This window comes from Mus musculus, chromosome 16, assembly GCF_000001635.26.
Source record: "Mus musculus strain C57BL/6J chromosome 16, GRCm38.p6 C57BL/6J".
NCBI lineage: Eukaryota > Metazoa > Chordata > Mammalia > Rodentia > Muridae > Mus > Mus musculus.
In genome coordinates, this window is record NC_000082.6 from 43,147,865 (window position 1) to 43,161,874 (window position 14,010).

The 14,010-nt window shown below is 38.8% G+C and overlaps 1 protein-coding gene across 40 annotated transcripts in view; it reads left to right on the top strand.

Annotated features, from left to right (window-relative positions):
• The window catches only part of Zbtb20 (zinc finger and BTB domain containing 20), a 758,704-nt gene that overhangs the window by 272,176 nt on the left and 472,518 nt on the right, over positions 1 to 14,010 (top strand). The window lies entirely within an intron of this gene.

Here is a 14,010-nt window from a genome sequence, read left to right on the forward strand (position 1 = left end):
TCCTATACGCTACACTAAATATTCTATGAAGTAATTTGAGAGATTCCTATACTGTGGGCATGCCTTTGGAATATTTAATAGATACAGTACAGGAAAGTAAATTTTTGTGAGAAATGATGGAAATTAGGTAGGTAGGTATGTGGATAAATAGAAACAGAAATATCCAAATGATAGATTAATACTATTGCTGATGTGGCCAGCAGTAAAATCCTGATGCTCCTCTGTCATTAGTAAGACACGAATAGTAACATCTTATTAGGAATTCTAATCATAGGGTTAGAGTAGCTTTATTAAATTTGAGACTCACTTGTCTATTTGGTAGTAAACAAAGACCTCAATAAGTTGGTTTAATGATACCCCTGTTTCTACATGAAGCAGTCCCCACGTTTGCCATAGTCTATTTTGGTATATCTCCTATGAATTTCTTTTTTTGGATGTTGAACATTTCTTTAGGTGCTTCTCAGCCATTTGGTATTCCTCAGTTGAGAATTCTTTGTTAAGATCTGTACCCCATTTTTTCCAATTTTATTACGTATTTACTTCATTTACATTTTTATTAGGTATTTATTTCATTTACATTTCCAATGCTGTCCCAAAAGTCCCACACACACTCCCCGACCCACCCACTCCCACTTGTTGGCCCTAGCATTCCACTGTACTGAGGCAGATAAAGTTTGCACGACCAATGGGCCTCTCTTTCCACTGATGGGCTACTGGGCCATCTTCTGATACATATGCAGCTAGAGACAGGAGCTCTGGGGACTACAGGGTAGTTCATATTGTTGTTCCACCTATAGGGTTGCAGATCCCTTTAGCTCCTTCGTTACTTTCTCTAGCTCCTCCATTGGGGGCCCTGTGATACATGCAATAGCTGACTGTGAGCATCCACTTCTGTGTTCCATAGGCCCTGGCATAGTCACACAAGAGACAGCTATATCTGGGTCCTCTCAGCAAAATCTTGTTAGTGTATGCAATGGTGTCAGCGTTTGGAAGCTGATTATGGGATGGATCCCCGGATATGGCAGTCTCTAGATGGTCTATCCTTTCATCACAGCTCCAAACTTTGTCTCTGTAACTCCTTCCATGGGTGATTTGTTCCCAATTCTAAGAAGGGGCAAAGTGTCCACACCATGGTCTTCGTTCTTCTTGAGTTTCATGCGTTTAGCAAATTGTATCTTATATCTTGGGTATCCTAAGTTTCTGGGCTAATATCCACTTATCAGTGAGTACATATTGTGTGAGTTCCTTTGTGATTGGGTTACCTCACTCAGGATGATGCCCTCCAGGTCCATCCATTTGCCAAGCAATTTCATAAATTCATTCTTTTTAATAGCTGAGTAGTACTCCATTGTGTAAATGTACCACATTTTCTGTATCCATTCCTCTGTTGAGGGGCATTTGGGTTCTTTCCAGCTTCTGGCTATTATAAATAAGGCTGCTATGAACATACTGGAGCATGTGTCCTTCTTACCAGTTGGGACATCTTCTGGATATATGCCCAGGAGAGGTATTGCGGGATCCTCCGGTAGTACTATGTCCAATTTTCTAAGGAACCGCCAGACTGATTTCCAGAGTGGTTGTACAAGCTTGCAATCCCACCAACAATGGAGGAGTGTTCCTCTTTCTCCACATCCTCGCCAGCATCTGCTGTCACCTGAATTTTTGATCTTAGCCATTCTGACTGCTGTGAGGTGGAATCTCAGGGTTGTTTTGATTTGCATTTCCCTGATGATTAAGGATGCTGAACATTTTTTCAGGTGCTTCTCAGCCATTTGGTTTTCCTCAGGTAAGAATTCTTTGTTTAGCTCTGAGCCCCATTCTTTAGTGGGGTTATTTGATTTTCTGGAGTCCACCTTCTTGAGTTAAAGAAGATCTAACTCCAGTTCTTCACAAACTATTCCACAAAATAGAAGCAGAAGGTACTCTATCTGTACTGGCTAGTTTTGTGTCAACTTGACACAGCTGGAGTTATCACAGAGAAAGGAGCTTCAGTTGAGGAAATGCCTCCATGAGATCCAACTGTAAGGCATTTTCTCAATTAGTGATCAAGGGGGAAAGGCCCCTTGTGGGTGGGACCATCTCTGGGCTGGTAGTCTTGGGTTTTATAAGAGAGCAGGCTGAGCAAGCCAGGTGAAGCAAGCCAGTAAAGAACATCCCTCCATGGCCTCTTCATCAGCTCCTGCTTTCTGACCTGCTTGAGTTCCAGTCCTGCATCCTTTGGTGATCAACAGTAGTATGGAAATGTAAGCCGAATAAACCCCTTTCTCCCCAACTTGCTTCTTGGTCATGATGTTTGTGCAGGAATAGAAACCCTGACTAAGACACTACCCAACTCATTCTATGAAGCCACAATTACTCCGATACCTAAACCACAAAACGACCCAACAAAGATAGAGATCTTCACACCAATTTCCCTTATGAATATCGATGCAAAAATCCTCAATAAAGTTCTCACTGACCAAATCCAAGAACACATCAAAACAATCATCCATCCTGACCAAGTAGGTTTCATCCCAGGGATGCAGAGATGGTTCAATATAAGGAAATCCATCAATGTAATCCACTATATAAACAAACTCAAAGACAAAAACCACATGGTCATCTCATTAGATGCGGAGAAAGCATTTGACAAAATACAACACCCATTCATGATAAAAGACTTGGAAAGATCAGGAATTCAAGGCCCATACCTAAACATGATAAATGCAACCTACAGCAAACCAGTAGCCAACATCAAAGTAAATGGTGAGAAGCTGGAAGCAATCCCACTAAAATCAGGGACTAGACAAGGCTGCCCACTCTCTCCCTATCTATTCAACATTGTACTTGAAGTCCTAGCCAGAGCAATTAGACAACAAAAGGAGATCAAGGGAATACAAATTGGAAAGGAAGAAGTCAAAATATCACTTTTTGCAGATGATATGATAGTATATATAAGTGACCCTAAAAATTCCACCAGAGAACTCCTAAACCTGATAAACAGCTTCGGTGAAGTAGCTGGATATAAAATTAACTCAAACAAGTCAATGGCCTTTCTGTACACAAAGGATAAACAGACTGAGAAAGAAATTAGGGAAACAACACCTTTCTCAATAGTCACAAATAATATAAAATATCTTGGCATGACTCTAACTAAGGAAGTGAAAGATCTGTATGATAAGAACTTCAAGTCTCTGAAGAAAGAAATTAAAGAAGATCTCAGAAGATGGAAAGATCTCCCATGCTCATGGATTGGCAGGATCAATATAGTAAAAATGGCTATCTTGCCAAAAGTAATCTACAGATTCAGTGCAATCCCCATCAAAATTCCAACTCAATTCTTCAACGAATTAGAAAGGGCAATTGGCAAACTCATCTGGAATAACAAAAAACCTAGGATAGCAAAAACTCTTCTCAAGGATAAAAGAACCTCTGGTGGAATCACCATGCCTAACCTAAAGCTGTACTACAGAGCAATTGTGATAAAAACTGCATGGTACTGGTATAGCTACAGACAAGTAGACCAATGGAATAGAATTAAAGACCCAGAAATGAACCCACACACCTATGGTCACTTGATCTTTGACAAGGAAGCAAAAACCATCCAGTGGAAAGACAGCATTTTCAACAAATGGTGCTAGCAAAACTGGTGGTTATCATGTAGAAGAATGTGAATTGATCCATTCCTATCTCCTTGTACTAAGGTCAAATCTAAGTGGATCAAGGAACTCCACATAAAACCAGAGACACTGAAACTTATAGAGGAGAAAGTGGGGGAAAGCCACGAAGATATGGGCACAGGGGAAAAATTCCTTAATAGAACAGCAATGGCTTGTGCTGTAAGATCGAGAATGACCAATGGGACCTCATAAAATTGCAAAGCTTCTGCAAGGCAAAAGACTCCGTCAATAAGACAAAAAGGCCACCAACAGATTGGGAAAGGATTTTTACCTATCCTAAATCAGATAGGGGACTAATATCCTATGAATTTCTTAACTGACTAATCTTTGTTGCCTTTGAAACATGCATCCTTTCCTGTCCATGTTGGTTCTTTGTGGATGTGTTGTTTTTGTGTGTGATGTTAATATTTTAGGATTTTATGAATAATTCTCTGATTACTTTACCCTGAGCCTAGGATCAATGTCTGACCCTCTTCAAACTTTCAGAGAGCCTAAATGCAGTTGTATTGTGGCTTTCCCAATTCCAAGTCTCACCTTCCCTTTTTATTTAGACGTACATGCATTGCAAAGAGTAGAAATGCATTATTATGCTCATTTAGAGCTGAAAAATTTACTGATAATACACAAACCTTTCCAGTTTGTTCTCAGTACATCGGATGAATCTCAAAATTTTATTAGTCTTTTTGGTTAAAGGTTCATATTAAGTTAGTGTGATTAGGAAATCGAGTAATTTATAAGTTCCATTTTGAATTGGATCTAGCATATTAAATACCATCAACCTAAACAATGTGATTTGCCTTGTTTTCTTATATAATATGCAACCTTTGCATTTTCATGCATTTATCTCACTAGGAGGAAGTGTTTTCCCAGTGAGACTCTCTTGGAGAAAATTACATTTTGATTTGTAAGTGGTTCTCCATGGAGGTAGCTTCTGAGTTAGGGAGAGGGCCTGTGTCCAGTTTGCCTCTTAGTTTTTGTGCTTTATCTGGTGTAGGCCCATCAGGCCCTGGGCACACTGCCTCAGTCTCTGTGACTTCATATGTGCTTTGGTCCTGCTGTTTAGAAGGCCTTGTTTTCTAGGTGTCCTCCATCCCCCTCTGGCTTTTATACTCTCTCTGCCTCCTGTTCCACAGTAGGCCCTGAACATTGAGGGAATGGATGTAGATATCTCTTAGAGGTGAGTAGTTTGAGGTCCCATACTCTCTACATACTGTCTGGCTGTGAGAACTGGTTGTAGATCACATTTCCATGAGTAGATGGCTCATCAAAAACAAACTCAGCCAATGTTTGGAGGTTCCTCGTCTCATAATGTTTTGTTGTGGCTTTTTTTTTTTTCTTTTTATTCATCTGTTTTCAACCTACAGGCTTTGCATGTATATTATAGCTCTGGTTTTGTATTTTTATGGAGTTTCTAAGTGTGGGGATAAATATATCTCATGTGTCCTTTCGTGGGCTTTTCTCTCGGTTGGTTGGTTGGTTGGTTGGTTTTATCCTATTATGATTACTTTGGTTTTGTTTTATTTTACTGTATTTTAATGTTAAGCTTTAGAAACTTGTTTTTTCTTTTTCCTAATGGGAGGCAGGAAGGGGTTATTATAGATGGGAGGAGAGAGAGAGAAGGACTAAGAAGAACAGAACAAGGGACACTGTAATCAGAATACAGTGTATGACAAAAATCCATTTTCAATAAAAGAAAAAAACAAAAGAAACACAAAAAGTAACAGAAAAAACAAAAGAAACACAAAAAAATAACTGTAATTGTTAACATTTGTTTGCTACCTATGTTTCTTGATGCCCTGGATGAAAGGCCTCATTGAGCTGTGATAGTTATTCATATGGTGCTCTTATTATGAAGAAGCTGAGACTGCACTGCTGCTCTCTCTCTGCTTACCCTGTGTGAGCTTACTTAATACCTTTTTTTGGCTTCCATGTCTCAGTTTTAGTGAAAATATATTGATTAGATATTTTCCTTGGCCTTTGGAAAAGAATACCAAATTTTGGGATGTTACTATAGAATATTAACCAGTGAAAATTCTTTACTGTTAGCCTATTTACTAAATGCTAGAAAATATTCTATGTATAGATTAACAGTTGCAATAGATAGTCATCTTTTAAGGTGACATATCTTTGTTTCTGTACCTTCATATATAATTATCATTCTTTTATTATTGACTAATGGTAGTGTCTCACTTCTGACAGATACAATAACAAAAACCAGGGTATTAATAAAAAGAATGTATTTTTAAATAACTATGGTCTTTATCATGGTAGCTCCTGGATAAAGTTAGACAGAGAAAGACACATAAATGCTCTTATCATGAGGTCATCCTGGAAAGAGGAGATTAAGGTTTGTGACAAGTTAGTGACTAAATTTGGAAATGACTTCTTCACTTAAATAGAAATATCAGGTGAGAACTCTTATTTGGCAGGTTTGATCACAATCTCATGAGGAACTTGCCCTCTACATCTATATTCCCGGCCCCCAAAGAAACTCTAGCCTACTACATATCCATTTTTTAATCTGCTATATTTGTGGATAAATTATTACACAGTACTAGAATATGGATGTAGCAGTTCATCCAAGAGATATACACATTCTCTTATAGCTTACCCTCAAATGAAAGCAAGATAGAGAGACATAAATACATAAGACGCACAATAGGACGGCACCAGTGCTGACCTCACAGGTGTAACTGAGGCCAGATGGAGCACAGGGAGTATGCTTTGTACAGCATGGCCTGAGAGCAAAAGACTGCCAAGTAGAGGTTTTATTAGATCTTAGAAAGTGGGAAGAGATTAGCCATGTGAAGATCTAGGAAATGGACAGACAAGCAGGGACAATAATAATTAGAGTCTAAATATAGGCAGTAATAAGTTTAACTTGTTTGGGGGACAAAACAAAAGGAGCCAAGTTTCCAAAGAAAAAGTGGCTGGAGATCAGGTAGCAGAGATGATGGAAACATTATTCTTAATGATTTTGATTTGAATTTCATTCTTATTACAACATAAACTCACTGTATTATTTCATGCAAGGGAACAATATAATGTGCCCTGGTTTTTAAGATTACTCTAGCTTCTGCTTTGATACCAGATTACAAAAGGCAACAGTGGAAACAGGAAGCTGGCAAGAATGTAATTGTGATGTGAATTGGTGATGGCAGAGGTGGGGAGAGATGACTGGTTTGGGAATGTGGCTTAGACTTGGGTTAATAGGGCTTGTTGAGAAGAGCACAAATGTTGAGTGTGACACAAAAGAGCCCCTGGATTTTGTCTGAGTGACTGGGAGGATGGCAGTGCCTTTTAGAAGAGGTATAGGTAGGAAAGCTTGATTGTGAGAGTTAGTAGTGAGATTGTTGCTGTAGGATTCCAAGTCTTGTTAGGTGTCTGCTATTCTACAATACACAGAACTTACCAGGAATGTGCTCATTAACCTCTATTATGTGTTGTAAGCTAGTTTCTTTCTTTGACGAACCACCTGTGATATCCCATAATATGGTTTTTATGAGTTCTTTTTTGTGTGTGTGTGTGTGTATGTGTGGTAAAATTTTTTCAAAGGCTATTTGAATGCTGAAATATTATACACTGACTCTACCAATACATTTGAGTTAATCAGACATAATTTTTCTTATATAGTGCTGTAAAGTACTCTGAGGGAAAAAAAAAATCAAGGTAGCGTTTTCATTATGCTTTATTAAAGTGTACGTATCAAATACAGGCTAACCCTTGGTCTCCCCCTGATTCAGTATTTGTTACATCTTCTTACCATGCTTTTCCTTATTCATTAGTGGTTCATTCATTCATGCCACCTTACCCACCTTAACAGTTTGTGGCAGCTCTGAAGCAAATTCTATAAGCATAGTGAGAATTTGGGTGGATTTTTATTACACTTCTGTGAGCTCTACAGTAAGAATATCTTTGTAAGTATGGTTACATAGATACATTCACTCTTTCCACATGATGGAAGGGTCAGAGGAGCCAAGGGAAAGGCAATTAATATCAACACTGCTTGATGGGGACACAAACAGCTGGCAAATGCTGTGTCGTAAAGAATATAACCATTACTGGATGTCTGTGGACTACCAAATATAAATGATTCTGTGGCCCACTGGTATATTTAGATACCAAGGTATGAGAAAGTACATAGCTGAGATTGGATCTGCTAAATTCTGATGCCAGCAATGGGACAAACTGCAACCACTGTGCATTGTGAGATACTTGTATGAACTCATGTATTATAAAATTAAATTGTATTGTGTAGTTCATTGTATTGTTCCGTCAGATTTTGATATCCTCATTTTAAATAATTCATGGGAAGAAATGATCACTTCATAATGCCACAAACTCACAGCAGGCAAAACTAATTTTACACAATATGAAAACAGATTTTATTTATTTAAAAGGAATATTAAAAAAAACACAACAACAACTTTTTTGACACCAGCTGCTGGGAAATAAATAGAATACTTTATGACAAATATCTAAATCTATAAAAGCTGTTCCTGGGAGAGCAAGTTGTAGATTGTAAAGATACATTTACGTGGTTTGGTCAGTACTGGAAGGCGCATTTAGAGCAAAACAAAGCCTCCCATTTCCTTTAATTTCTTGGAATGTAGAAGTTGGAGAAAATCAGCCTTACACAGTCATTCCCTGTCCTCCTAACACAGTGCCAGCAGTGGGACAAACTTTAGCTTTAATACCAGCCACCCCATAAGTACAAATAGTAGAAAAGGAGCTAGCGAGGTGTTCTTAAATCTCACTGTTCTTAGTGTTCTTTGTAACGTGGCCTAATCATTCTTTGATGAGAGCTGGGTGTTTGAGGTCGCCACAGAACCATCTTCCAGTGTAACTTTAGAGAAAGATGAGAAAACCAGGTGAGCCTATAAAGGGGCCGTTTTCTCTGGAAGTGTTTACTAAGGAAACATCACCCACAGTAGTAAACAGTCTAAGCTCGTTATTCAATGTGACAGTAAATTCAGATCTGTTCAATGAAATTCTGTCTGCAGACAAAGGATAGGACTGAAGCCCTGGCCAGATCTGGGCTTAATGTAGGTAATGTCAGAGTCCAGGCTGCTGGGTATTGTGTAGCTTTCCAGAAGCATCAGCAAGAGAACAGAGGTGAGGCAAGAAAGGCTGGGGCTAGAGAAAGTGAATAGACACAGAGGGAAAAGACAGAGCCTGAAAAGAGTCGGGCACTTTATTACTCCCAGTGAAAACCCACTCTGCTGGCAATCTCCATGTTGTTTATTACATTTGCCTAAAAAGAAAAGAATTAAAAATTCTTCCTAATGGTGGGGGTGTTAATTTTTTCGAAGAGATTGACCCTACACAGACGTTTATTATTATTTCTGACAGCAGCTGAATTCCAGGCATCTTTGTGTACTTTATAATAGACAGCCTTATATAATGTCCATGGTGGGAGGGCTTACCTCTGGTTTTGTTAAACATTTCTTTCTTTACAGGTTAAAAGTTAAGATTGAGAATTTCTTATACAATTTGAAAAGTTACAGGGTCTGAAGTCCTGAAATATGGAGCTATCACCATTAACTTTCCATATGTAAAGTACAATGGGTGGGAAGTCGCAAGAAGAACATTTTTTTCTCTAAAAGCATGAGGACCCGAGCTCTAACACCCCCCCACATACACACATACGAAGCAGGACATGTCTGCACATGCTTTCAACCCCTGCATAGTGGTGGAAGGTGGGTAGAGACAGGCAGATACCTGGAGCTCACTGGCTAACCAGCTTGACTAAAACTTCATGCTTCCAGTTCAGTAAGAAACCTGGTCTCAACCTCTGTGTTACCATACTGGTGTGTATACACCACACACATAAGTCCCATTCACATACATGGCCTATCCCACCACACTTAAAATATGCAATGTTTGGGATTCAAAATATTCAATCTATATTACCAAACGGTTAGTAGGTGATGTATTTCAGTAGCTTTGTTTGTTTTTCTTGGGTGATGACATATAAGATAACAGGTTCCTTCATCTTCCATACATTAGTACATTCTAACATATCCTTTAGCAAGGTTGCTCTGAGAATAATTGAAAGAACATTGGGATTCCAATAATGAAGGTCTGAGTTCATGTACTAACTAAAATTGGTGACCATGTACAATTCATTTCAAATTTTGTGGTCCTTCTGTTTTCAGTGTGTAAGCTCAGGTTAGCAATAGCCATCTATAAGATTCTGTGACCCCATTCAGTGAACTATTGGAAAATTTGGGAAATGTTAGAATGAGATTTAAATAGTGAATTCATCCTCTACTGAATGCTTGATAAATTCTGTTTCTAAACAGCTACACCCGTCCATTTTGAAGGATGACTGTGCATATATAATGTAATATGTCTAAAGTGACTTCCATTTGTGCAGTGCATTTGCTGCAACACAGCTAGAATTATAATGCAAATATTAGCAAAACAAAGCTGCCACAGCAATGTTAGTATCAGGAGACCTGAGTTACATTGTACTAATATTTTAGCAAATCTATATATATTTTATATATTATTTATATTCCAATTTGTCCTTGAAACAAAACATATAGCACTCTGGGGTCTTACAGAAAACGAAGATAGACACCAGGAATCCCCAGCTTTCTCTTGATTGTCTCTGACTTTCTGTGATTCCTACCTTTTAGAATATAAAGTTTACATATATATGAAAATAGATTCTTTTCTTATATATATTTATTATAGTTCCTGCCTACCTGCCCTCCTCTGCAGATACAGTCCATTCTGTCCCTTATTAGAAAAAGAAAGAAAAAAAGAAAGAAAGAAAACAACAGGCTTCTAAGAGATAACAACCAAACACGAAAATATAATAAGATGATCCAAAATTTATTGTATTGAAGTTGGACATGGCAATCCAATGGACAGAAAAGAGTCCTAAAAGTAGGCATACGAGTGAGACACCCACTTGTTCTCCCTGTCAAGAGTCCTATAAAAATAAGCCGATAGCCCAACAATTCCAGGTGCTTCTTTCCACACACTCTCTCTCCACACCATCCCCCTGCAACACACACACACACACACACACACACACACACACACACGCATGCATACGCGCACACCTGCTCCCATTCCCGCCCTCCCCAGTCCACCCTAAGATGTATTCTATTTTCTGCTCTCACAGGGTTCCATGCGTCCCCACTAGATGCCTACTCTTTATATACTCTCTAGGTCTACAGGTTGTATCATGGTTACCATTTACTTTATGATAACCACTTACAAGTGAGTGCCTACTATATTTGTCTTTCTGTATCTCAGTTACCTTACTCAGGGTGAGTTTTTCTAGCTTCATCCATTAGCCTGATAATTTGATGGTGTCTGCTTTTAATTAGTGAGTAATAGCCCATTATATAAATATAGCACATTTTCTTTGTCAATACTTCTACTGAGCTACACCTAGGCTTTTTCCAGTTTCTGGCTATTATGAGTAAAGCTGCTATGAATATGGGTGTGGAGGTGTCCTTGTGGTAGAATGGACCTTCCTTAGAGTATATGCCCCAAAGCTGTATGCTGGGGTCTTCAGCCAGATCATTACTTAATTTTCTGAGCAACTGCCATATTGATTTTCACAGTGGCTGTACAGATGTGCACTCCCAGCAGCTGTAAAGGAGTGCTTCCTTAGTCCTCACCCTCACAAACGTGAGCTGTCGCTTTTTGTAACTGATGTCAGCCGTTCTGTCTGGTGTAAGGTAACATCTCAAAGAAGTTTTTATTTGCATTTCCTTGATGGATAGGGATGTTGAACATTTCTGTTTCTCAGCAATTTTGAATTCCTTTATTGAGAATTCACTGTACCACATTTTTAATTGGATTTTTAATATTTTTGAGTTCTTTATATATTTGGATTATTAGCCCTCTGAATGTGGAGTTGGCTAAAAATCTGTTCCAATTCTGTAGTCTGCTATTTTGTCCAAATAGCAGTGTCCTTTGCCTTAAAAAAGCTTTTCAGTTTCATGAAGTCTTATTTATTAATTGTGAATCTTAATACCAGTGTTATCAGTATTTTGTTCAGAATGCCAACTTATCTCCTGTGTCAATGTGTTCACACATTCTCTTCTATCAGGTTCAGTGTATCTAGTTTAATCTTGACTTTTTGATCCACATGGACTGAATTTAGTACATATAGATCCATTTGTTGTAAAGGACTTTTTAAAAAAATTAATTTATTTATTTTTTATACTCCATATTTTATTCTTCCTCCCATCTACCCTTGACTGTTCCACATCCCATACCTCCTCCCCACCCCCTGTCTCCCCCCACCCCCATGCCGCTTGACCTCCTAACTCCCTGGGGCCTCCATTCTCTTGAAGGTTAGGTACATCATCTATGAATAAACACAGACCTGGCAGTCTTCTACTGTTTGTGTGTTGGGAGCCTCATATCAGCTGGTGTATGCTCTCTGTTTGGTGATCCAGTGTTTGAGAGATCTCAGTGGTCCAGATTAATTGAGACTGCTGGTCCTCCTACAGGTTCACCCTTCTCCTCAGCTTCTTTCAGCTTTTCCCTATTTCAACCAGGGTTCAGCTGCTTCTGTCCATTGGTTGGGTGCAAATATCTGCATCTGACTCTTTTAGCTGCTTGTTGGGTCTTCCGGGGTACAGTCATGCTAGGTCCCTTTTTGTGAGTGCTCCATACCCTCAATAATAGTGTCAGGCCTTGGGACCTCCCCTTGAGCTGTATCCTACTTTGGGCCTGTCGCTGGACCTTCTTTTCTTCAGGATCCTCTCCATTTCATCCCTGTAATTCTTTCAGACAGCAACAATTATGGGTCAGAGTTGTAACTAGGATTGCAGCCCCCCACTTAATGTTCTGCATGGCTGCTTGGCACGGGATTATATCCAAAGACCTAGGTCTCAGTGATTCTGTGTGATCTGGCTGGAATGTGCAGACAAGACACACACCTTTAATCCCTCTGGCTGGAATACAGACATACCCATAGCACACAGCTTTAAAGTGAAGCTAGTTAGTAGAAGGAAGCTGTCATGCTTGAAAGTGACTTCTAATTGAGGGACAAAGTGACGAATCAGAGAACAGATTGACAAGAATCAGATACCAACACAAGAAAGAGAAGTTATTTAAGAGCAGCTCAGGGAGAGTGAGTCCATTGGGAGTCAGTTTAGTTAGTGCAGTGGCGTTGAGGAACCTTTGTGAATTCATGCAGTTTGATGCAAGTCAGCAGAGGCACTTGAAGCCAGAGAATGCAAAGGAGCCAGAAGGTTACAAGTTGCTAGAGTTAGTTTGAGACCAAGCAAAGAAATTCAGTGAGGAGCTGAGAGAACCCAAATTAAATCAGTCAGCTTGGAGAGGAGTATGAGCCAGAACATCTGAGTTAAACCAACTAGTTAGAGTTCATAAAGAACTAGAAAGGGTGAGCCTATTCAGCAGTAAGACGGTGAGACTACAATTACATCAGGCAAATAAAGGTTACAGTTAGAGTTTGTGTTCTTCTACCTGTAGACATCCAGTTTCACCATAAAGGTGCTGTCTTTTTTCCAGTGTATATTTATAGATTTTTTTTTAAGATGAAAAATCAGATGTCTGTAAGTGTGTGGATTTATGTTTATATCTTTAATTCAATTCCATTGATTGAAATGTCTGTTTTATGCTAATACCATGTGGTTTTTATGACTATACTTCTGTAGTATAACTTGAAGTCAGGGATGGAGATGCTTCCAGCAGTTCTTTCATTGTTCAAGATGGTTTTGGCTATCTTGAGTTTTGGCTTTTCCATATAAAGTTGAGAATTGCCTTTGCATAACTGTAGAGAATTGTGTTTGAATACTGGTGGGGATTGCAGTGAATCTGTGGCTTGCATTTGGTAGGATGGCCATCCTGTGATGATCCTACTTATCCATGAACATGGGAAATCTTTCTATTTTTTAATATTTTCTTCAGTTTCCTCTTCAAAGACTTGAAGTTTTTAATCATACATTTTTGCTTGCATAGTTAGAGACAGTTTATATTATTTGAGGTTATTTTGAAAGGTGTTGTTTTCCTGATTTATCAGCCTGCTTGTCATTTGTATATAGGAGGGCTACTGGTTTTATAACTATTATTTAATCTTGTATCCAGCCACTTTGCCGAAGATGTTTATCAGCTATAGAAGTTCCCTGGTGGAAGCTTTAGGTTCACTTATGCATACTACCATATCATCTGCCAGTAATGATTCTTTGACTTCTTCCTTTCCATTTCTTAACCTCTTTATCTCCTTTAGTTATCTTATTGCTCTAGCTAAAGCTTTATTACTATATTGACTAGATAGTAAGTAAATGGATAGCCTTGTCCTGTTCCTGATTTTAGTGGAATTGCTTTGACTTTCTCTTCACTTCATTTGATG